Below are 26,004 nucleotides of genomic sequence, written 5' to 3' on the forward strand. Positions count from 1 at the left end.
GTGTAATGTTTCACGATTCCCCGTATAGAGTGCGTGCCGGCAATAAAACAGAAGTTTTGAGTTTTCCGTAGCCTCCTTTGGCAGCTCGCGATGCCTTCTGGTTGGTGGTCGCCGAATATCTCCGCGAGATACGTCCGGATTTACGTCTACATATATATACCTCACTAAAGGGTATTCAAGGTCTGACGAAATCGGTATTTTCTAAGTGTGCAGAAACGCCTGACTCGCACTCTCATTGAGATGCATGATCAAATATTCATTTGCTTCGCCGATGCGAAACTCGCCTATACATCAACGTTTCGAAAGTGCTGCTTTGAATATTTCACTGTCGGCAGCATTCACTTTTACTCTAGGTTATAAATTGCTTTCGTCGATGACCTTTCCAGACTTCAGAGGAAAGCAGTAACGTTGCTTTCTTGCGAGGTCCCTATACGAACATATCTTCAAAGCGTGAGTCGTGTGTGCATATACCTCGATGCGACGCAACTTTACTGTGTCGCTTGTGGCTGGGCATCGCCTATATACAAATTCCTACTGTTTTTCTATCAGCATGATGAACAGTGCCTCGTGTAACATTTGCGATTGCGACGTGACCATAGTGCATCTCCTCATCTGATGCAATTCTTTTGAGGATGAAAGACAGACTTGCATGTGCGGCTTTAGTACACCTGGGGCCGTATTCTGTAACGCTTCGGTTTTCGAAGAATTCGGTTTGGCGGTGGCGTCACATTGGGGCGGTCCGTTGACGTAATGAAAACAAGTGAAAGAACAGAGACCAATCGGCGCGAAGGTTTCTTTTTGTGGCAGTGAACGTCACAAACCGACTAAAAATATAGCAATTTACGAGCGCTTTTTGGTAAATAAAAATAATTTGTTCATGGTATTGATGAGGTTTACGTTTTTCATCATGAAACGTGTGTGAGTTGTACTGGCGGTGAGTGACTTAACGAATTTTGTTTACTTCGGTTTACCCATTTATGCCGCTAGGTGGGAAGTCGTACGCTAACTTCGCGTTGCGGTCAAAATACACACTCAAGTTCCTCGCACAGTCGGAGCGCTGTCTCTTTTGAGAATATGAATTGTCGCCTGAATCCCTCGTCTGTCATCTCAAAGGCGTCTTGTCGACGTCGAGGTTGTCGCTGTCTATCACGGAGGCTCGCTAAAAGCACGATAACAGGCGCCACTGGCACCGCACACGCCGTCATTTTGCTCCGAGTGCCGCTATCTCGCCCGTGCACACGGCACGCACAGGCTCTGCACACGGCACACCGCGCTTCGGATCAGACCGAAGCAGCGCGCGCGGCTTCGCTTCGTAGCAGACGACAAATTCGGTTTCCGCGTGATTGACATGTGCGTGACGTCATCAAAAAATGCGTTCGCGCCTTGAGGCGATGGCCTCACCCAGGCGGCGACCAATCGCTGCACGCAAACCGAATACGGCCCCTGGATGACAGAGGCTTTGCAGAAGAGAAGATATAGGTGTTGTCCAAAGCCACGCCTCATACGGTGGAGCAATCTGGATTTAAAATGCGGATCTTAAAGGCAATGCTTTTGCTGGTTGAATGCGGAGGAAGTGATTTTGGGAGCCGGAAACACGTTATCGGGTTTCGGACACCCCCTATTAGGACCAAGGACTCGGCCGTCATCCGTATGTATAGCCATTCTAACACTGCTGCACTTTTTACTGCTATCTTTAATTACACTGTGAACACTGTTGCGTGTGTGTGTGTGTAGAACATCACTTCTTATCCTTTACCCCTCTTCCTTTTTTGCTTTCCTTCCAGATTTTATCTCTCCCATTGTAGGGCAACAAATCAGGTGCAAACTGGTTAACCTCCCTGCCTTGCCTTTTCATTCTCTCTCTCTGTGTTGCAAGATTTATCTGACACTTATTGTGACTAGACCCCATGAAACCAGTTGTCAAGGCAGTGAAAAACAAGCACCATCTCAAAGTTTACGGGTTTCATGCCGCGCCTTTTTTCACTGAATATTAGTTTGTATTCAGAAAGTGAACGCTCAACATCCACTGAAGTTAGTGGCACATATTTGTACTTCGAACCGACGTTCGATGATCCAACCCTCTCTGAAATTGCAGAATCTTCGACAGTGAGAACCTATGACAGTTAATTCTTTCAGTACCGAAAACCCGAGATGTTTGTCCTAGAAAGGCTCGAAATGTTGCTGTATTGGCAACAGGTCCATTGGGAATGGTGGAGAACCTTTCCCGAACGTCCAAAATGAGCCCCGCATTCAGGGTCAGAGTTTCGCCTGAGCATTCAAGTTTCCCGATGATGTCGGCTAAAAATGTGAAGTAAGCCCACAAGTCACCTTCAAGTGTATCGTCGCGTAGTTTCAGCCCTCCTCATAGCAATGTTCTCGCCTGCTGGAAAGCTGTCAGTAACAACCTTTACACCGGCGAAGTGTTTGTGGTAGTAATCGGCTGCCTTCAGCCAAGTTACCCAGCGGGTGATAACATTGTAAACAAAATACGGCTACCACGAAACACGGAAAAAAAAACATTTTGGGGCTGGGAAAATCAAATATATATATATGCATTGGCGTTCCAGTTCGGTTCTTAACAAAAGGTCGCTTTTTGCATTGAAGCACAAAATTAACTGGAACGCCAATGCATTTCTCCGCAAAGTTCGGGAATTAATATCTCGAAACTGGTGTCATCCTGAGAATTAATTCTAAGTGGATCCGCCTTGGGAACTCCACGGCTACAATTTGTAAATTGCAATATGGGCCATCAGGTAATTAGTTCAAAACTTAAGTAGTAATTTTTTAATTGGTTGGTTATGCATTTCAATTTCTTGTGCAAGTAATTTCTGCCTCTTCGAGTAGACCAGCTGATTAACTAGAATTGGGCTATCTGCCATAGGCAACCCTAAATAAATTTTGAAAGTGTTCGCTGGAACACCCTGTATTATATATATATATATATATATATATATATATATATATATATATATATTGTGGGCATTTATTGTGCACTTCTTCATCGTCTGTACATTATCGTCATCATGCGTGTGCCCCTCATCTTCATCGCGCGTACGGGCGCATCATCATCAGCGTGGACTGTCGAAGGCTGTTCAGGCTGGTTGTGAACGCCGCCCTTCTTCGCCGTGTCGTCTCCCGGGCTCAATAAAGAACCGCCCTTACTGTGACGTCACAAGTGGTGGAGGTGCTTCTTGGTTCCCCGTCCTCTACGCCCCTGTCCTACTCCCTGGAGCTTCGTTCGGGTCGCCGCTTGTGCCCACTGTCCCTCAGCATGTCGCAGGACGAGCAGCCTGGCGCTTCTACCCTAACCATCCCGCCTCCACAAGCCGCACCTTCTGTGATCATCAGCGGCCACCAGCGTGATCCCCATCTGTTCGCTGGTCTTCGCGGTGAAGATGTTGAGAACTGGCTGGATGATTACGAGCGCGTAAGCTCTGCTAATCGGTGGGATAATCCCCACAAGCTCCGCCATGTCTGGTTCTACCTGACCGGTGTGGCGAAGACATGGTTTTTCAACCATGAGGTTGATTTCACCGATTGGACGAACTTCAAGCAGCAGCTACGGCAAGTCTTCGGCACGCCAGCGGTTCGCTCCGCCCTTGCGAAGACAACTCTGGATGCTCGCAAACAACACTCCGGCGAGTCCTACACATCGTACACCGAGGATGTGCTTGCACTCTGTCGCCGTGTCAATGTTGCCATGGCTGAGTCAGACAGGATACGCCACATTCTTAAAGGTATTGGGACTGTGGCCTTCAACGCGCTCGCCGTCAAGAACCCGGCTACCGTCGCTGACATCGTCTTGACGTGCCAGCACCTCGACGAGCTCGAGTCCGTACGCTTGCAGCCGGACTTCAGCGAACACCGTTCTGCGGCAGACCCCGACTTGCGCATGATGATCCGGGCGATCATACGCGAAGAACTGCAATCACTTGGTTTGTCATCTCCGGTGATGATTCCTGCTCAGCCTTCTGGTGCAGCATTGCGCGATGTCATCAGAGAGGAACTTGCGTCAATGACCTGCTCTGCGCATGTGGATCTCCGGCCCCTCGCACCGTACCAACATACGCGCAGGTTGCTGCCGTGCCTCCAACTAGTGTACGTCCAACGTTGCCTCTACCCACATACACGCAGGTTGGTGTCGCTCCTCCGGCCAATGTCCCCTCAATACCAATTGAGCCGTCATCGCCCCATCTGACCGCACTATCTCACAGCGCACCGAGCGCCAATACGGGAGTCTCCTTCGGTAGCGATCACTACATCCTCTGCACCACTTTCCCTCTCCCCTCCCTTGCTCGCACCTCTACTCGTCTCACCCAGATAGTTGACTGGGACCGCTTCCGTTCCACTCGTCTTTCTACTTCCTCCTCTGCTCCTATCATCGATCTCTCTGCCTGGACTGAGACCCTTTTGGCAGACGTCCATACTGCCACATCCACACTCCCTGCAGCACCACACTCCACCACGGCAGACAGCCGTCTACTGCACCTTTGGGAGGCCTATCACGCTGTCCACCGCCGGTGGCAGGCTCAGAAACACAATCGCCGCCTGCGCCTCCGTTTGGCCCGGCTCGCGTCGGACATGGAGGAGCACTGCTCCTCTCTTCTTCGACAACAGTGGGGCCAGACATGCGACCGCATGGCCGGCAACCTGGGTCTCCGCGACACGTGGTCACTTCTCAGGGTGCTGCTAGACCCTACACACACCAAAGCTTCCCAGCGCAAGGATATATCCCATCTCCTTCACTCCTCCCCACTCACCGATACTGACTTCCTGGCGGCCCTCCGGGACCGCTACCTCTGCACCGACCCCCCTACAACTCTTCCCGCCTACACCGGTTCCCCCAACCCTGACCTTGAGGCGGACATCTCCCTGGGAGAGGTTCGTGCGGCGCTACTCACGCTCCGCACCACTTCGGCCCCGGGGGCGGACCGCATCACTAACAAGGCACTCCGAAACCTAGATACCCCCTCCCTCGAAGCCCTTACTGACCTTCTCAATGAGCATTGGCAGGCTGGTACTCTTCCTTCCTCCTGGACCCATGCACGTGTCTCTTTCATCCCCAAACCCGGTAAACCTATTGCCCTCGAGCACCTCCGCCCCATCTCTCTCACCTCCTGTCTCGGCAAGCTGTTCGAGCACGTCATCCTGGCTCGCCTCCAGACCTATCTGGATCATCATGACCTATATCCGGACTCTATGTTCGGCTTTCGTCCCCAGTTGTCCACCCAGGATGTCATGCTCCAGCTTTCCGAGGATGTCCTACACCCCTCCCACCACAAACGCGCTCGAGCTATCCTGGCGCTGGACCTTACCAAAGCATTCGACAATGTACACCACACCGCCATTTTGGACGCTCTCTCCTCCCTTCATGTCGGACCCCGTGTCCATGCTTACGTGACCGCTTTCCTCGCCCACCGCACAGCCGAGATCTCGTACGGCCCACTTTCTTCTCCTTCTTTCTCCCTTGGCAACAAGGGTACTCCCCAAGGCTCTGTCTTGTCCCCTCTTCTATTTAACGTCACCCTCTTCCCGCTGGCACGTGCACTACGCACTATCCCAGCTCTGTCTCATGCTTTCTACGCCGATGACATCACCCTATGGGTGACCACCGGCAATCTTGGCGACATGGAGACCACTCTCCAGGCGGGCGTGGACGCGGTGGCGACTCACGCCCGGTCTGTCGGGTTGAGCTGCTCCCCGGCCAAATCGGAGCTTTTGCTCTTTCTGCCTCGGGGGATGGCCCCCCTGTCGCCTTCTCCACTCACAGTCTCCCTTGACGGCACACCCATTCCCCTCGTCTCTACTCTCCGCATTCTCGGACTTTTTCTTCAGTCCAATGGCAAGCACACCACCCTCATCACTCGACTCACAAACACTGTACACCAGACCATCCGCCTAATACGCCGAATTGCCAACCGTCACCACGGCATGGGCGAACACGACCTCCGCCGCCTAGTCCAGGCCTTCGTTCTCAGCCGCTTCATCTATTCTCTTCCGTATATTTTCCTTTCACGCACCGAGGAAGACAAAGTCAACAGCCTCATTCGTCAGGCATATAAGTCGGCCCTGTCTCTTCCCACATCTACTTCAACGGCTCGGTTACTGTCGATGGGCGTCCACAACTCCCTTACAGAGCTGACGGAGGCCCATCGCACGACCCAGCTCCTCCGTCTCTCCCGCACTCGGCCTGGTCGCGCACTTCTCTCTACCCTTAAACTCTCCCCTCTTACCCCTCTTCCCACCTCACTGCCCATCCCTTCCCACGTCTACTCCCTGCTAACCGTTAATCCCCTCCCTAAGAATAGGCACCCTGAACACCACCCGTCCCGTAGAGCAGCGCGAGCCTCCGCGCTCTGGCGTCAGTACGAACGGCAACCCGCCGTGGCTTACGTGGATGCCGCCCCGTACCGCCACTACCCAGCCCATGCCCTTGCAGTCACTGACAACTCTTTTCGACCCACTCTTACTGCCTCAGTATACACTTCGACCTCGGTCGAGGCCGAAGAGGCAGCTATTGCCCTTGCCATCACGCAAACCTCCGCGGAATACATTTTCAGTGATTCCAAGCCTGCAGTCTACAACTACGCGGTTGGACGGGTGGCATCCCCGGCCTCCGGTATCTTGCGTTCCGACACTGTTCCCTCTCGCCCAATCCAAATCATCTGGGTGCCCGCTCACGCGGCCCATCCTGGCAACGAGGCGGCCAATTCCATCGCTCGCGATTCGACTGACCGAGCAAGCCCGCCCCCGCCGGGAATGGATACGCGCGATGCGCTCCTCACGTACCACGATATCACCTTGCACTACCGCCTATCTCGTCTCACCTTCCCCCCACCGCACAAATCCCTTTCCCAGCACCACCAACACTTGTGGCGCCACCTTCAGGCCCACACCTTTCTTACTCCTGCACGTCTTGCCCTCTTCCACCCCGGGACGTACTCGCCGGCCTGCCGCTTATGTGACAGCTCCCGCGCCGATTACGATCACATCTTATTCTCCTGCCCGGCACACTTGCCCCCTGCCTCTTGGCACCTAACCAGTCCGCAGCAGTGGGAGGCTGCTTTGTCCAGCACCGAGCCGGATCTCCAACTCCGGCTGGTGACCTGGGCAGAGGACGTCGCGACTAGGCACGGCCTGGACGCCACAACCGGCAGCCTGAAGGCCGCCCACAACGCTGCTTTTTAATTTTCATTACTTCGGGCCTTCTCAATAAAAGTTTTACATCACCACCCCTTACTACCCACCTTGGCGACCGTCGCGTCCTACCTGTTATTACTGTGGTTATCACGGCCATATATCACGTTTTTGTCGCAAGCGCCAACAAGATGAGCGTCGTGGGTACGACCTGTGTGAACGCGATGCGTATTCTGGTGGGGCCTCTTACCAAAGCTGTCGTTACGCTTCCCCTCCGCGCCGTTCCCCATCTCCGCCCGCAACGACCGAGACGCCGAATGGTTACCGCACCACCAGACGCCGTTCACCTTCGCCCTTCCGCCGCTCCTCGTCACCGCTTCGGCCTGCCTCATTCACCTCTGACCGCCGCCCGGAAAACTAAATATTGCAGTTTTCGGAGGAAAAACTGCATTCACCGACAGGACTACAATTCCTCCAGCGCGCCCTTGTAATATGATGTCCGTGTTTGTTGAAGGTGTGCACGTTGAAGCTTTGGTGGACACCGGTGCGACTTTATCTGTTATGCATTCCGATTTGTGTAGGCGTCTCAGGAAAGTTACGACGCCTTATGACGGACCCGCGCTTGTTGCAGCTCAAGGGAAAGCAATCCGCCCTTCCGCGTTTTGTACAGTGCGTGTATCCATCGATGGTATCGTGTACTACATACAATTTGCTGTGCTGTCGCCCTGCTCCCACCAGCTCATTTTCGGATGGGATTTCCATGCCTCTGCTTCTGCTGCTATATGTTGTGGGCAAGGCGTCGTACATATGACCGACACCGACTATTCGCTTAGCGATGAACCATACCAGCCACTTCGTCTACTCGCTGCAAAAGATACCGAGCTACCTCCAGGCTGTCAGCAAATTCTGACCATCACGTCCGACGCCATCGACCACGGCGATGTGTTAATGTTACCTTGTGCGCGTTGGCTCACAAAAGGGATAGCCATTGTTTCAGGCCTAGTTAGGTTTGATAATGGTTCTGCGCTTCTCGGAGCAAGGAACACAACACGTGATAAAATTCTACTTCCTAAAGGCACCACTTTGGCTTGCGTTGCTGATTCAGAGCCTCTCTCTGTTGTTCCCCTCAAGACTGCTCCCTCTGGAATCCTTCTTGCTGGACATACTGCCTCTACCTCGACTCTTGCTGCTGTAATCAGCTCGGACTTGACCCCTTCGCAGACGCAACAGCTCCTTGCCTTGTTGAAGAAGCATGAATGTTCATTTGACGCCCATTCTTCGACATTGGGACAGACGACCGTCACAGCGCATCGGATTCAGACAGACGGCAGATCCATCGTGCGTCGCCGGCCGTATCGCGTGTCTCTAGCTGAGCGCAAAATTATTGAGCAAAACGTCGCCGACATGCTGCAACGTGAGATAATTCGCCCCTCTGCTAGCCCTTGGTCGTCTCCCATTGTTTTGGTCCGAAAAAAAAAGATGGCTCCGTGCGTTTCTGTGTAGATTACCGAGCGCTCAACAAGATCACGCGCAAGGATGTCTACCCCATGTCTCGCATTGACGATGCCCTCGATTCCCTGCAAGGTGCCGAGTACTTCTCCAGTCTTGATCTGCGTTCAGGTTACTAGCAAATTCCGATGCACGAAGCCGACAAAGAAAAAGCAGCGTTTGCAACCCCAGATGGTCTTTACGAGTTCAACGTCATGCCCTTCGGCCTCTGCAATGCTCCCGCAACTTTTGAGCGCATGATCGACACCGTTCTGCGTGGCATGAAGTGGAATACCTGCTTGTGCTATCTGGATGATATCGTTATTTTCTCGTCGACATTTGCACAGCACCTGCAACGTCTCGACGAGGTTCTCACGTGCATATACCAACGCTGGTCTTCAGCTCAACACCAAAAAGTGTCATTTTGCAAGCAAGATGATCAAAGTCTTAGGTCTTAGGTCTTAGGTAACAATATTGTAAGCAAGGATGGTATTCGACCTGATCCTGACAAGATTTCGGCGGTGCTTCACTTTCCTCGTCCAGAAAAGACCAATGACCTATACGCAGTTTCCTCGGCATCGCTTCCTATTTTCGCCGATTTATTCGCGATTTCGCCTCTATAGCTGCACCTTTACACCACTTACTTCGTTCTGGTGCTCCCTTCGTGTGGTCACCTGAATGTGAATCTGCCTTTGACCAGCTAAAGGGCGCCCTCACATCTGAACCTGTCCTGTGTCATTTTGATGAGACTGCTCCCACACTCTTGCACACGGATGCTAGCGGCCATGGCATCGGTGCTGTGCTCCTCCAGCGAGACAACTCTTCGCGTGAGAGAGTCGTTGCGTATGCCAGCCGCGTGCTCACACCTGCCGAGAAGAACTATACCATCACCGAGCAGGAGTGCCTCGCTGTCGTTTGGTCCGTCCAGAAATTTCGCCCTTATGTCCACGGTCGCCAATTTACCATCGTGACGGATCACCACGCCTTATGCTGGCTTTCCACACTCAAGAACTTGTCAGGGCGTCTTGGCCGCTGGATTCTTCGTCTCCAAGAATATGACTTTGATATCATCTACAAGTCTGGTAAGAAGCACCAAGACGCAGACGCTCTTTCTCGCTGCCCGCTTCCTACAGCCGCACTCATCAATGGTTCCTCCACCGCCTCCAGTGACGCACTCACTGACGTCTCTTCTACGGCGGTTTTGTCCTTCGCCACTCTTGATAATCTCACTTCGCACGACCATGAATCATTTTCGTCTCAACAACTCGCTGACTCGTACTGTCGCCGTATTATAGACCACCTTCGTGGAGCTTCGCGCCCGCCTAACGCCCGGCTTCGTCGACAGCTGACACAATTTAAGCTTGAAAACTCCGTGCTGTACGCCGTATCCACCATCCTGAAGGACGACGCTGGTTGCCCGTGCTACCCCGTTGCCTTCGTGCGCGTGTCCTTCAGGCCTTTCATGACGATTTGACTGCTGGCCACCTTGGCATCCAGAAAACTTACGACCGCATAAGAAGTCGCTTCTACTGGCCTGGCCTGTCTACCAGTGTGGCGAGATACGTCGCTTCCTGCGCCATTTGTCAGCGTCGCAAACGTCCAACATCAGCTCCTGCCGGACAACTACTACCAGTCTCATGTCCTGCGGAACCATTTGAGGTTGTTGGCATCGATCTATATGGGCCACTTCCCATGACTCCCGCCGGTAGTCGATGGATAGTGACCGCCGTCGACCACCTGACGTGCTATGCCGAAACAGCCTGTGCAAGTTCAACATCGGCTTCCGAAGTCGCTGCCTTCATTCTTCAATCCATCATCATGCGCCATGGCGCCCCTCGTGTCCTCCTGAGCGACCGCGGAAAGACATTCCTTTCCCAACTAGTAGGCGAAGTGCTCAAAGCCTCTGGCACCACTCACTACATCAAGTTATCATCATAGAGAAAGGAATGCAACAAGAGGGGACACTCCCATAGGGCCCAGCGGCCGAATTGACTGCAGCGTGCCAAGCGGTCGGGGTCAATCACTTACATCACTTCCGGTTTCGGTTTTGGGCGCGCGTATTTTGAACGCAAGCTAGCACGCCGGCTGCGCCCTCCCCCCCCCCCCCCGCCTCCTTTTTTTTTTTGTTTTTTTGTTTTTTGGTTTTTTGCTCTTCGTGCAGAATCGGTTTATTTAGTAAAAATGATTGCGAACGATCTTCTAAAGTCCCATCGAATCTGTGCCACGTGCAATTTCACAAAGTAGACGCAAGACCTTTTGTGCAATGAGGAAATATTTATTTTGCTCTATATAAAAGCTCGTTCCGCGCTTTTTGTGCGTTCATCCAACGTTGTGACACCAGCAGGTAAGGCAGTAGTTCCTGTATGAAGCTCCACCGGACGGCACCAGCTGAAAAAAAAAGTAAATTACAAGCATGTTACATTTGCAAGCACGTAACAGCATGTTACAAGCATGAGTCATTGTGGTATTTAGACATAGGAATACTGCGTGTAGAGGCGAAACGTGCGAAAGCGGTGAATGGGCGGCATTACAAACAAAAGCAATTCGCTTTCACATACATGTCGTAGAAAATACCCGACTCATTACAAACATATATGAAAACATCTGATTTCCAAGCGTTCCCCCATTTCCGGGCATTATTTCCTGCACTTTGGCAGCACAAATACACGAGCGACTTCGCGTTTCCAAAACTTGGCCTTGGGCGACGCGACGGTACGCGAGATACACAGAGACGGACGCAACAGGCACTCAAGACAAATGAGTGGGTGCAATGCCTTTTTTCAGTCCTTTAGAAGACGTAATTTTCGAATTACAAGTTTCTGATATGTTCGTCGTTCGCGCGTTCTGCCGGCGCCAGCAGCACACCCCATGTTATCACTCTTGGCAATCGCCCACCGCGTTTTCAACAGCCGTGAGTACCGAAAGAAGGTATATGTTGTTGCGGAGCCACAAAAAACGTCACAGACTTGTCCCTCTAAGATTCATTACACGCCAAACTAACTTTATCAACACGGCCGAGCTGCTTATCGCTAACTGCGTCACAGCGCGCTATGCGGCCAGCGTGCCTCAAAAGTACCCCAGAAAGTAACGAAATTACTTTTCAGTAATGTCTGGCGTCAGAGAAAGCGGCACAAACTTCTCCTAGCAAGATGCACTAGACTACGCACCACGGGCGAGTTAGTTCTCGCTAACTGCGACACGGCGCCCTGTGCGGCCAGTGTGGCTCAAAAACCGAAATAAGTTACAATAGTCCCATAGCAAGCGTCGGAAACATGTCTCAGCACGATTCATTAACTCAAATTAACTGCGCCAGGATGGCCGAGCTGTTTTTCGCTAACTGCGTCTTAAGTCTCGGTCCCGTGCCGTAAGCCTAATTGCGTCGTAGACTGTGAAACAAGATTTCTCACCTTGCCGTAGTCCAATAGTGCAGTGGTGTCTTGTCCCAGTGCAGAAGGAACGCAAGAATACGCCGAGAGCCCAATAAACCAGGTTACATTTAAAAAAGAAAAAAAGAAGGCGACATACAGGTCGCCGCGCGCGAGCGCTCAAACGCGCGCGCAGCCATCCTCGCTGGCTTCCGGGGAGTGTCTGGCGGATGACGCATGTATCTGGCGCGTCATTGACCTGTGGCTAGGTAAGGCAAGGAAAATAAGTCGCAAAGCTTAAGTTCATTTATACGCAAAACGTTTTAGTTTTCGCGGCAAAGAATTAAAAAAATAAATCAATGCCTGTTAACTTAAGTTCACTTTCTTTTTTTTCGATGCTCGCGGCAGCTAACGTTCGGTGTCAAAAGTATAGCGTGACGTATGGTGACGTGTTTCCTGTTGCCAGTTTTTGCCGAGTGTCCCCTCATGTTGAATTCCTTTCTCTATGTTATCATCCTCAGACCAACGGCCTGACTGAGCGGTTTCATCGTACGCTCTCTGACATGATAGCCGCCTATATTCAACTCGATCACAGAAACTGGGACACAATTTTGCCATTCGTCACCTTCGCGTATAACACCGCCGTTTAATGCACAACCGGTTACTCGCCATTCTACCTTGTTTATGGCCGTTCACCCAGTTCCTTTCTCGATGTTTCTTTCTTCTCTGCGCCTGTCAGTCCATCTCGATCTTCCTGCAAAGAATATGTTTCCCGCCTCGTCCATTGTCGCCAGCATGCCCGCGCAACACCGCAGCCAGACAGCGGGACCGCAAGGATCATTATGACGCATATCATCGCGTAGTATTCTACCAGCCTGGCGATGAAGTGCTGCTCTGGGGCCGTATTCTGTAACGCTTCGGTTTTCGAAGGATTCGGTTTGGCGGTGGCGTCACATTGGGGCAGGTCCGTTGACGTAATGAAAACAAGTGAAAGGACAGAGACCAATCGGCGCGAAGGTTTCTTTTTGTGGCAGTGAACGTCACAAACCGAGTAAAAATGTGTGTGTGTGTGTGCGTGTGTGCGCGTGCGTGCGTGCGTGCGTGCGTGCGTGCGTGCGTGCGTGCGTGCGTGCGTGCGTGCGTGCGTGCGTGTGTGTGTGTGTGTGTGTGTGTGTGTGTGTGTGTGTGTGTGTGTGTGTGTGTGTGTGTGTGTGTGTGTGTGTTTGTGTGTGTGTGTGTGTGTGTGTGTGTCTTCAGCGGTACAGATGAAACGGACGTGGAGGACTGGTTTACGTCGTATGAACGGGTGAGCGCGCATAACAAGTGGGACGACGTCGCGAAGTTGACCAACGTCATATTTTATCTTACTGCATGGCGTTGCCCAACTCTGGTTTCATAACCACGAAGTCGACATCCCGACATGGTCAACTTTCAAGACGTCTTTCACTCAAGTGTTTGGTCGACCTGCTGTGCGCAAACTACGCGCCAGCGCTTGCGAGCCCGTGCACAGCAGACTGGTGAAAATTTCACTAGCTACATTGAAGACGTCGTCGACCTTTGTAAACGTGTCAACGCCGCCATGCCCGAAGTTGATAAAGTTCAGCACATCCTCAAAGGCATCGATGACGGCGCATTCCAGATGCTTTTGGCCAGGAATACGCGCACCGTTTCTGAATTGGTCACGTTATGCCAGAGCTAGGAAGAGTTGAAGAAGCAACGCACCCTGACTCGGCAGCCTCTTTCTGCCGTCGACTCTCTAGCGAGTCTGGTTGCCGTTTCCGACCACTCTCCACTGCTTCAGCAGATTCAAGACTTCGTGCGCGAGGAGGTTGCCCGTCAACTTTCCTTGGTCCCCTTCACTCAGGAGCCGTCCTGTCGTCTGCCTTCGATGCTCCGTACTGTCATTGCCAAAGAGGTCGCACAAGCTGTTCCCGTCGCTCACCACCAGCCACCTGTAGCCGCGCCTTTTCCCTATACGCAGACAGTGAAGCCTGTCGCCGCGCCTCTTACGTATGCGCAGGCAGTGCAGCCTGTTGCGGTGCCTCCTACCTATGCGCAGGTAGTGCGTAGGCCTCCCCAGCCGCCTTTCTCGATCCTGCAACAGTCTGCACCACCCGCCGCTCCTACTGCTTCTTGGGCCGGGCCGAGAGACAGCGATCCATGGCGGACGCCTGACAATCGTCTCATCTGTTACGCCTGCTGCACACCTGGACACGTCGCTCGCTATTGCCGCCGTCGCCATCCAACTCCCGACGCCGCTGCCCGGCCGTTCCAGTATGGCCGTCAGCCCATGCGCCAATCAGTCCCGGGTCCCTCCCAGCGGTACGTTTCTTCTGACCTCCCTGAATTTCCGTCGCGCCGATCCCCATCTCCTCGTCGACGATCGCTCTCCCCAATGCGTCGCCGACCCGCACCCTCCGACCAGGAAAACTAAGCGCCGCAGTTCGCGAGGCAAGAACTGCGCCATCTTCGAACTGCCCAAGTCCTCGCTCTTCTCCTGCTAACATAGTCGCAATATCTGTCGAAGGTATTTCTACTTTTGCGCTTGTGGACATCGGCGCCGCCGTTTCTGTTATAGCCGCCAAACTCTGCCGTTCGCTGCGCAAGGTGACCACGTCGCTGTCTGCACTGTCGCTTCACACGGCAAGCGCGCAGCACGTGACACCTCTCGCAGCCTGTACTGCACGTGTGCTTTTACAAGGCGTTTTGTACATTGTCGAGTTTATTGTTCTTCCTGCCTGCTCGCATGACGTCATCCTGGGGTGGGACTTCTTGTCCCGTCATAATGCCGTCATCGACTGCGCACGAGCTGAAGTTGAAATTTCGTCGCTGTGTGACGAACCATCCCATCAGCCACCTAAACTGGTCGTGCGTGAGGACACCGATATTCCACCTTGCTCCTTTGCCCTTGTCCCAGTCGTCTGCGATGCCGTCACCGATGCGACGATCTTTACGCCATCTGACATCTTTATGACTCGCAAAGCCGTTCCACTGCCTTTTGCAACGCTTGACATCGCCGCCGGCATCAGCAATATTTTTGTGTACAATCCACTTTCTGCGTCGGTTACGTTGCTTGGCGGCGAATGTCTCGGCCTCGTGGAACAGCTTGACTCTTCGTTCTTTGTTACCGTGCTAGACGAATCTTTCCATCTTGACTCGAACGAACTCCTCGCCCTTTCAACGCATGAAGAGTCGTCGAGTGACATGTTTTTCGGTTCCATCGCCACTACACTAACCCCTGCCGAACGCTCCGAGCTTCTTCAGCTTCTACACCAACCACTTCAGAGATTCCTTCGATGTGTCTCAGCCGCAATTGGGCCGAACGTCGGCAGTGCAGCATTACATTGACACCGGCTTGCACCAGCCCGTTGCGTCAACGACCGTACCGCGTCTCCGCCGACGAGCGTCGCGTCATCAACGACCAAGTCGACGATATGCTACGCCGTGGCGTTATCCAACCATCTCACAGTCCCTGGGCATCTCCTGTCGTTCTAGTTCTCAAGAAGGACGGGTCTATCCGCTTTTGCGTTGACTACCGTCGATTGAATAAGGTCACGCGCAAGGACGTCTATCCTTTGCCGCGCATCGACGAAGCCCTTAACAGCTTTCAGGGCGCGGTATTCTTTTCGTCCCTAGACTTGCGTTCTGGCTACTGGCAGGTTCCAATGGCTGAAGCCGATCGCCAGAAAACGGCGTTTATTACACCTGACAGCCTATACGAGTTCGACGGGATGCCCTTTGGACTTTGCAACGCGCCTGCCACGTTTGAACGACTCATGGACTCAAGTGTGGCGCTGCGTGGCCTCAAGTGGTCTATGTGTCTTTGTTACCTCGACGATGTCGTGGTTTTCTCGACTGACTTTCCGACCAACCTAATTCGCCTTCGACATGTTTTGACGTGTCTCACCAACGCTGGTCTGCAACTGAACCTCAAGGAGTGCCATTTCGCCGCGCGGGAGCTGACCATCTTAGGCCACACTGTGTCCAAGCAAGGCGTTCTACCGGACCCTTCGAAACTTCGTGCAGTCGATCAGTTCCCGAAGCCTACTAACGTCAAAGAACTACGCAGTTTTGTGGGCCTGTTCTCATATTTCCAGCGCTTTGTCCGCAATTTCGCATCGATCATGTCGCCCTTGACCCAGCTCCTACGCGGTGGCGCGGACCTCTCCTCCTGGTCTCCTGCATGCGACGCCGCGTTTGCTACAATGCGTCGTCTTCTTACCTCTCCACCTATTCTTCGCCATTTCGACCCGACAGCTGCAACTGAGGTACATACTGACGCCAGCAGGGTTGGTCTTGGCGCCGTCCTCGCGCAACGCAAGCCCGGCTACTCCGAATACGTGGTCACCTATGCGAGTCGTACGCTGACAAAAGCAGAGGCCAATTACAGCGTAACTGCAAAAGAGTGCTTGGCTCTAGTATGGGCGCTTGGCAAGTTCCGCCCATACTTATACGCCCGCCCATTTGATCTGGTAACGGATCACCACGCGCTTTGTTGGCTCACCACGTTGAAAGATCCATCTGGCCGCTTAGCACGCTGGGCACTCCGAATCCAGGAGTACGATATTCGCGTCGTCTACCGCTGTGGACGCAAGCACACTGACGCAGATGCCCTGTCCCGTTCACCTCTACCTCCCGACTCGGCTTGCGGAACCACTTGCGCTCACCCCCTGTCATCTCTTGACCTTGACTCGATTGGCACCGAACAACGCCGTGACCCGTGGATCGCTTCTCTTTTCGCCTATCTTTGTGGATCATCGACCACTCCTGTATCCCGATCCATCCGACGCCAAGCTGTTCATTTCGCCATTCGTGATCAGCTGCTTCACCGACGCAACTACGGTCCCGAAGGCCGTAGATGGCTACTAGTCATTCCCCGCAGCTTAAGATCCTAAATCTGTGCCTCTTTTCACGACGATCCACAATGTGGCCACGCCGGAGTATTTAAAACTTACGAACGTATAAGCCATCGCTACTACTGGCGGGGAATGTACACTTTTGTACGAAAGTTTGTTCAGTGTTGCCCTGACTGTCAACGTCGCAAATTACCACCTTTACGTGCGTCTGGCGCCTTGCAGCCGCTTCGGTGCCTTGCCAAACCCTTCGATCGCGTAGGCATTGACCTCTACGGTCCGCTTCCCATGACACCGGATGGCAATCGGTGGATCATAGTTGCTGTGGACCATTGGACACGCTACGCCGAAACTGCTGCTCTACCGAATGCTATAGCGCGGGATATAGCCTCTTTCGTCCTGCATTGCTTCGTCCTTCGACATGACGCACCTCGAGAACTTCTCAGTGATAGAGGTTTGCGCCTTCCTCTCCGAGGTCGTCGAAGCTCTGCTTTCGGAATGCCACATTATTCATCGAACGAGCACGGCTTACCATCCACAAACTAACGGACTCACGGAACGGTTTAACCGCACTCTCGGTGATATGCTCGCGATGTACGTAGCATCTGATCATGGCAACTGGGACCGCGTACTTCCGTTTGTAACGTTCGCATACAACACCGCGATACAAGCTACTACGGGATTTTCACCTTTCTTCCTCCTATATGGACGGGAGCCATTGCATACCATCGACACTCTCCTTCCATACCATCCTGACGCTTCCGAGTGCCCACCTGTGTACGAAGCTGCCCGACAAGCCGAAGAGTGCCGCCAGCTCGCGCGCACCTTTACGTCACAAGAACAGCTCCAGAAGGAAAGACGCGCCCACTCACTGCCCAGTCCCACGTATGACCCAGGGTCTATTGTATGGCTGGCTGTTCCTTGCCAAACTCCACGCCTTTCCTCAAAACTCGTTCCAAAGTACGAAGGGCCTTAACGCGTCTTGGAGCGAACGTCCACGCTGAATTTTGTCATCGAGCCACTTTCTCCATCTGACGACATGCGCCGGCGTGGACGTGACTTCGTCCACGTGGCGCGTCTCAAGCCCTACCATGACTCTGTGCCTACTACCTCTTAGGTCGCCAGGATGGCTCTTTTTCTGCGGGGGCGATTGTGAAGAAGACACGCCTCCGTCCAGCGGCATCGCCAACGCTCGGCCCGCTCTGCTCGCACTATTGGTCGCTGGTGTTTTTGGAGACGGTGCTCCACGCTGCCTCGCCGTTCTTGGAACTCGTAGCGTCCTTGAAGGACATTGCCAACAAACCTCTTATCAATATATATATATATATATATATATATATATATAATATTTGCGTCAGTCTGTACTACGCTAAACGGAGCAGCAGAAGACAGCAAGAACATTTTGAGCATCGCCATTGGCGATGTTCAACAGAGCGATCACTGCGGTTGGAAAACCAGCGCACGATACATAAGCTTTGTGCTTCGACATTGCCTCTTTACGCTGTAAAGCAGCAATTTCCAAAGGCGATCGCATAAAAAGCAATGCGACGGCAATTTGTGACCATACAATTTTCGTAAAACGGATGAATGCGTTGTAGACGACGGGCCGAACAAGATCGAACAAACGAATCGGTTCATATCCCCTTACGACTTGTAAAGTTTGAATCAAGCTTGTCTAGAGTGGTCAATCAGCCGACTGGCTTGTCATCTATCCGCAAAATAAAAACAAACAAAAAAACATGGGCTAATGACGCAATAAGACCATGTATGGGCCGAGATCTATAACCCAGCCGCTACCTGCAGTGCTTTGAACGCTCGTGTAGTCCGCTTCCGGCCACTCGACCAGTGTGATTCACACTGTACGGTGCTAACCAAAACTAATTTATCGTTGGCGGAAACAGCGTCCAACATACGAGGTAGTCACGCAATGTACCTGCGGAGAACATTTTTAACGCTTCTCAAAGTAAACAGCAGAAGGAGACACCTTCAAGGGCGAATTGGATGTCGAAACGCTCTTTTTGCGTGCTTACTTTCTCTGAATTCGTTAGAAGACCCTTATTATTGCACATTTTCACCAAGTTCTGGGTGAAAAAAGGGTGTTTTCGGGTGCTCGGGCCCTCAAACATTTCAGGCAAGTAAAAAATGTCGTAGTTTCGCCCGAAAGGCGAAGCATCAATTGCGATAGCAAATTAGTAGAGAGCTATTAGGAGTGGGGATAGTACTAGTCTTATCGGCTGCATAAACTTGGACACATTCGCTTACTAACTGAATTAACAAGCGTGGCGTCAGCGCGCACAAGCAAACATCAATAGATCACACTCGGTGACCACAGACAACCACTGTCAAAACGCTAGCAGAAAGCGCAGCCGCCGCAGCGAGCGAAGGTTCGTGCGGTCTATCGCTTCAACGGGAACTGAGCGGCGAATGCACGGCGCGTACAAAGGTCAGAGCCGTGTGGAGATCGCTTGCAAGATATGGTGAGCTACAACACCGGCAGCCCGCGGCCGTACCGGCGCAAAGTACAAGAACGCATTTGTTGACAGAGTAGAAGCCCCCCCCCCCCGTCCCTCCCGCGTTGCCTTCCCGTTTTCCTCCTTTCGCGTGGGAGATTGCGTAGCCAGTTCCCCTTGCGCCCGGTTGCAAGATTACGCATTTCGTGCTGCAGCACAGCGTCGCCCCCACCCCCCTCCCTCCTTCCCATACCCCCACGGCCTCTCGCGCGACGGAAGTCGCATTTGCTCTCCGCCGTGCGTTCGTTCTAGTTAGCTCTCAGTGAAAGTGCGCGCGCCCCCGGCGCGCTGCGACGATATTATCGCCCTTGGACTTTATACGGGACCTCACGGCGACGGAAGAAATCTGCTTGAAGTGTCCATATAATTGCTCTCGCAATAAAGCCATTAGTGTGTATTTTCCAACGGTTTGCGCCAACTAGTTGTCCGAGCATGTCACATGGTCACACTAGGCTATACGGATGTCCACCTGCTAATTCATGTACATGGCGTCTGAGTGATGCAGTGGAAACACACAGTTTTTAAGGCCAAAGCCTTATATGCCCCATGAAGCGGAAAATCCGGCGAGCGTTCGGCGTTAACTCTTTGCGGTCCGGTGTCGGGCAGGGCCTGACAACGCAACACGGCCGTAGCGGTCCGCTGTCGGGCACCGCCCGACAAGGGGGTTCGGGGGTTAAATTTCGCGGTTTTTCTCACTGCGATTCACGCGCATTCTGTGTATACACGATGCGCCATCTCTTTAGCGATAAATAAACTTTGTTCGTTGAAGTTTACTTCTCTTTGCACTAGGGTGCAGCACAATGTTCAGCACGGCTTCTGGATACCAGAGCGTTCTCACTTGCACGCGGAACCGCACGTTCGCGTGGTTCGCTGAGAAGCATCACCAGTTTTTCATCGCGTGCGTTTTACGGTGACACATTTAGTGAAAGCTTCTAGAGGTTTCCATTGTCAATAGCTTTATTTTGAGGCGCACACAGCTGCAGAATCATGCTGAGAAAGAACAGCGACACCTGCGGTACCGCCGCAACCTCTTCGAACAGCTGGTGGGTGACCTGAGCGGTAAAGCCAAAAATCGGGGCCCCTCTGCGCGGAATGAGTGCGAGGAAAGGCTAGATGGGAGGAGCCATTTCATCTACAAGCTCCCAGGCCGAAATAGCAAAGACTGTGCTGTTTGTAGCGATCGAAAAACAAACGGAGGCAGGAGGTTCACTGTGTTTTTCTGCAAAACCTGCAGTAACAACCCTGGCCTGCACCGCAGAAAAATGCTTCGAGCGGGTATCACACGCTGCTCAAATATCGGTAGAGGAGTTGCCTACAGAATGCAAAAGAAAAAATAAATATCCTATGAGTTTTTCGTCCACAGTTTGTGGTTTTCATCGCGGCGCTATAAACTGGCAAAATAGTTTCGGACCGGGACAGCCGGAAAGTGGGTAAAAGTTTCGGACCGCAAAGGGTTAACATCCGATGGCAAGAAAATCCAAGTGATCGACCAAGTGATGGCATCACGTTCCCGGCGCGCGACCTGCTGCGGCTCGCACTGAGAAATCTCACAGTGAACACCACGGAATCGGACCGTCGCCGTGGCCCACACCCAAGAATTTACTTTGCCCAATTCGAAAATCGAGTTGACCCACGCATAGGCGCCGACCACGGGGGGGGGGGGGGGGGGGGGGGGGGGGGGCTCTCTTCACCCTTGATCCTGCCCCTAAAGTGTCATTACCGGAGTTCTGTTACCTACATAATTTGAGGATTCTTTTGCGTTGCCTCTACCTTTTCCCTTTTGTTGTGGCTAAAAGCTTACGGCATCATTGTTGGCGCGGACGTGCACGGCTTTTCATTTCTACTTTCGCTTTATTTCGGCAAATCCTGAAAATAGGAGTACAAGCGCATTAGAAGCACCAGCAGCGGCTACCTCATCCGTGTTTCCTCACTTCAACATATTTTTTTAAGTTTCCGCTGACACACAGACACAATATATTTAATATATACACAGGACAAAGTTTGTTATATATTTTAAAGAGAAGGAGGTAGCCAACTAAATGGATAGATTATGCCTAGAGAATGAATATTTTGATGTATGTTCACGTCGCCTCAAGTTACTTTACGTGCTTTTTTGACCGCGAAAAAACAACAACCTGCAGACTTTAGTGACCCCTTCGACAGAGTCTTCTATCAACGGCGTGTGAAAAGCACGTGAGTGATATGTGTGTCAATATTGATTATCTTTCCAGTAGGCAATGCTAACATCTGGCGAAAGAAAAAAGAAAAAAAAAGCTCTTCTAATTATTCACAACATTTAAGCATTAGGGATGGAAACATCGCTTCTTGCATGCAGAGGCCATGAATACAGGGTGTTTCAGCAAACACTTTCGAAAATTTTTAAAGGTTGCCTGTGGCAGATAGCACAATCCTAGTTCATGAGCTGGTGTACTCGATAAGGTGGACATTACTTGCATAATCGACTAATTAAAAAAATCACCAATTAGGTTTTTAACATATTAACTTATGGCCCGTGTTGCAATTTACAAATTCTAGCCGTGGAATTCGCAAGGCGGATGCACTAGGAACTAATTCTCAGGATGGCACCAGCTTCGAGACATTAATTCCCGAACATTGCGGAGAATTGCATTGGCGTGCCAGTTACTTCTGCGCTTACCCGCCGTGGTTGTTTAGTGGCTATGGTGTTGGACTGCTAAGCATGAGGTCGCGGGATGAAATCGCGGCCACGGCGGCTGCATTTCGATGGGGCGAAATGCTAGAACACCCGTATACTTGGATTTAGGTGCACAGTAAAGAAACCCAGGTGGTCTAAATTAGTCCAGAGTCCTCCACTACGGCGTGCCTCATAATCAGATTGTGGTTTTGGCGCGTAAAATCCCATAGTTTATATATTCATACTTTTGTGCTTCGGTGCATAATACGACGTTTTGTTAAGAAAGTGACCGCCACGCCAATGCATTTCTCTGCAAAGGTAGAGAATTAATATCTCGACACTGGTGTCAGCCTGAGAATTAGTTACAAGTGGATCCGAACTCCAAGGCTAGAATTTGTAAATTGCAACATGGGCCACACGGTAATTAACTAAAAGCCTAATTGGTTAATTTTTTTCATTAGTCGAATATGCATTTCAACTTTTTTTTTTTTTTTGCAAGTAATGTCCGCCTCTTCGAGTAGACGAGCTCATGAACTAGAATTGTGCTATCTGCCACAGGCAACCTTTAAAACAATTTTAAAGTGTTCGCTGAAACACCTTGTGTATAGAATTAACTCAGTAATCAAAATGATGCCAAGCCGGATTCACTCGAAATCAAAATAAATAGAAGTTTAGAAGTTATCCGCAACAGCGCTTATACTTGGACTAAAAGTACTAAAAGAAAGAGTGCAGTTTGGCCGGGAAGGCGAAGCAGTATTAGTGATGGCGAAGTAGAAGACAATTACACGAAGGAAGATTCTTACCGTGTAAATCCGTGTAAGGATCGCACCCGTGTAAGGGCCGCACTCTCAACTTGACAGCCAATATTAAAAAAACAAAAACAAAAGACATCCAACTGAGAAGCAATCGCGTGCCGTGAGCTGATTCTGATCGGGCTCAACAGCGAATTGTCACGCGCAGCGTACTTTCGCGCGACGCTAGTGGATGTCGACAGGAGGCGATCGCGGAGGTTTACGGTGGATTTCATACTCGTAGTTGGAAAAATACGGTCAAATGACGTGGTCCCATGAAAGGCCCGTCAAAATCGCGACAGAAGAGTGCGGCCCTTACACGAGTCTATACGTTAGTTATAGTGGCCATATAAATTCTAGTATACATTCACCTAAAATTAAAATAGCAAGCATAGCATAATGCACGGACCATGTAAACCTGTAAATACCTCACTACTGGATGACCTCCTGCATTTGCTTTCACAACGCAAACATTATGAAGAACGCCGGCAGCGGAGGCAAACGGTTCGTACAGCCGCGCGATAAAAGTTAAATTTATCATCATTGTTTGCCTATTTTTATGTCCACTACAGACGGCCTCTGTCAGTGATCTGCAATGACCTCTGTCTCTTAACTCTGCAACGCTAGGGGCGCAGAAAGACAGCCCGGCAAGGAAGACAGCGCGCATTAAGTTAGCAGCCATCCCTGCTCGCCCTTTATCATTGCAGCCCACCAATGATTACCAACAATTAGATATGGCACGCGGGACGCATAAGCGTCAGCCGCGCACAGTCATTCACAGCTACAGCAGGGCTAGAGGAGAAGATGCGTGCTCTCCTTCCCATTCGCCTTTGATTACGTGACTTACAACAACTAAACCGAATATTGACCGCGTGGGAAGACAATGCCAATGAAGCCGCCATCCTTTTCGGCTCACTGTTACGTGCGTTTTCCCGCAGCGAAAGGTCGCTCATTGAGATGGCTTTTGGATTTAATATGGAACATCATGGCGACGACAAGAGCCAAAATTTGATATACAGTCGAATCCCAATAATTCGAACTCGAAGGGGCCCGAAAATTTGTTCGAATTAAAAGAAGTTCGAATTAACGGAAGGCCGTATTTTTGAAGTATTCGAGCACCATAGCTAGATGAACGAACGGTGCGAGTCGTGAAATTTCGCGGCGCGCAAGCGCCTAGCGAGTTGCGCCCACGCGGGCACAACGCTCGGTTCCCGATAACGGCAAAAAACGAAACTTCAGGGAGCGGACGGCGCCGACATGGCGACGGGCGCGCGCGCACGCGGAGACCGTCGAAGGTAAAGGAGGAGGGCGGCAAGAAAGCGGATTTGATTGGCCTCGGCAACTCCGCCGCTTAGGTGGCTCCCCTCGCCCTCTTTCTCAACTCCCTCGCAGCCCCCTCACCTTCGACTGTCTCCGTGCGTGCCCGCTGGCATCGCCGGTGCAGCCGGTTCGGCGCAGATTAGCCTCCTTGAAGTTTCGTTTTCTGCCGTTATCGGGAAGCGAGCGTTTGCCGGCGTGGGTGCCGACGCCGCCGGTCAAGCCGGCCCGGCGCTAGCGGCCACGCTAGCGGCAAAAAACGCGCGCGTCATGCCGCGAGCGGCAAGTTGCTGCGCGTCAACGCCTTGCCCCGAGGCCACCATGGCACGCGTGTCGCGCCGCGCGGCAGCGCGATAAGATCTCCCGCGCTCTCCGAACGCGCGAGCAACACCGCGAGCGCTCGTTGTTTTATGAGAGAGACGACGATCGTCGATAGACGTCAGACTCTGGAGTTTTGCAAGACGCGTAGCGCCACCTGTCGGTGCGAAGAGGTAATAATTGAGTAGTGCAATGTCCGACTCCCTTGCTAAGTTGCCTAAGCAGCTAGCGAGTGCGAAACAACGATTTAACTTAATTTTGGTTCATATTGCGAATGTTTTGCGCATTTAACAGCCAGAATGAGAGCTATGAATTTCTCCGCTAGTCGGACGTGCCGCCGAACTGCCGTAAAGTTCTTGTTAGCTCACTCCTTCTATAGACGTCAGACTCTGCCCAGGCGGCGCTGCGGAAAAACCCGCCACCAGCGCCCCCATCGCAGCCTTGGCGCAAACTGAGTAGTGCAAAGAGAGCTGTCCGCAAGCGAAGCTGCATAGGCCACAATAGAGCCCCGTCTTTCGGTTTTTTAAAGGCACGGTTTCCTAAAAATCAAGGACCTGGAAAGCTTCTTCCGCCCATCCACGCTTCGGAAAGGGAGCAGGGCGAAGTACGTGTACAATGTAAAGAAGTTTCAGGTGTTATTTCGGCGCGCTGCAACTCGCAAGTACAGCGAGCATCGTACAACGTCGAGTTCGAGGCAAGCACTCCGACGTCCGTTCTCTAGCGCCTAAATGTGTTAAATTTGGGTACGTACATAATGTCTAAGCCATGAAGTACATATATGATTAAGTCAGGTAACTATGTAGCTTACGGTCAGTGGTACAAAGCTCGCTTTATCAGGGGCGGACGGCCCTGGCGACCTTCGCCTTTTCAGTTGCGTTCTCGCTTCAGCTCTCGCTTCTTGGGCGTTCGAGCGTGTTATCCCGCATCTTCGAATGTTTTCTTCACGGTTGTCTTCCGTTTGTATTTACTGCAAATGGAGATACGTGCGTGTCCGCTTTCGCGGGATACAACCGAAGGCAAAACAAACCAGCAGACGCTTAAAACAACACACGCGCACAAATGAATGTAAAGAAACGCGACATTTTTTTTTTTCTAAACACGTGCGTTACTTCGCAATTACTCATCCAGTGCTCCCACAGCAACTTTATTTCTCAGATTACAAAAAAAAAAAAAAGAAAAACGCTGTCAAGAGGGCTCAGTGCATTGCGAAACGTGCTCGTTGTATCGAAAAAGCCGAAACTAGAAATAAGCTCGCGATACCACAATTCCCTAGAACATGATTTTGAATTCATAAAGGAACCAAAATGTTTGGTTAAACTGACCTGCCAAATCTCTCCGTTACACTTGCTGAGTAAAGTGGAGGCGGACGTGTGTAAACAGGTAGAAACATCGATGGCACATACGCAGGATGGTTCACAACTTTGTTTATTCTGTTGCCAACGAAGAGGCGGCTGCAGATTCCTCAGTTTTCACTTGGTTTCCATAGTCCCCCGTGAGGGCTACGCAACACAATTACAGCAGAACAACATTATCACACTTTCTCATGTGAGCGGCTGTGTTGTGGAGAATGCG

General features: G+C 51.7%; 1 long non-coding RNA gene across 1 annotated transcript; it reads right to left on the reverse strand.

The window, feature by feature from the left end:
• Positions 1–10,879: 10,879 nt before the first annotated feature.
• On the reverse strand, positions 10,880–12,193 carry LOC125946105 (uncharacterized). Its single transcript, XR_007467408.1, has 2 exons — positions 12,033–12,193; positions 10,880–11,013 (listed from the first exon to the last, which is right to left on the reverse strand). It is a non-coding gene; the product is annotated as an uncharacterized LOC125946105 (long non-coding RNA).
• Positions 12,194–26,004: the final 13,811 nt, after the last annotated feature.

The sequence above is a fragment of the Dermacentor silvarum genome, chromosome 6, assembly GCF_013339745.2.
Source record: "Dermacentor silvarum isolate Dsil-2018 chromosome 6, BIME_Dsil_1.4, whole genome shotgun sequence".
NCBI lineage: Eukaryota > Metazoa > Arthropoda > Arachnida > Ixodida > Ixodidae > Dermacentor > Dermacentor silvarum.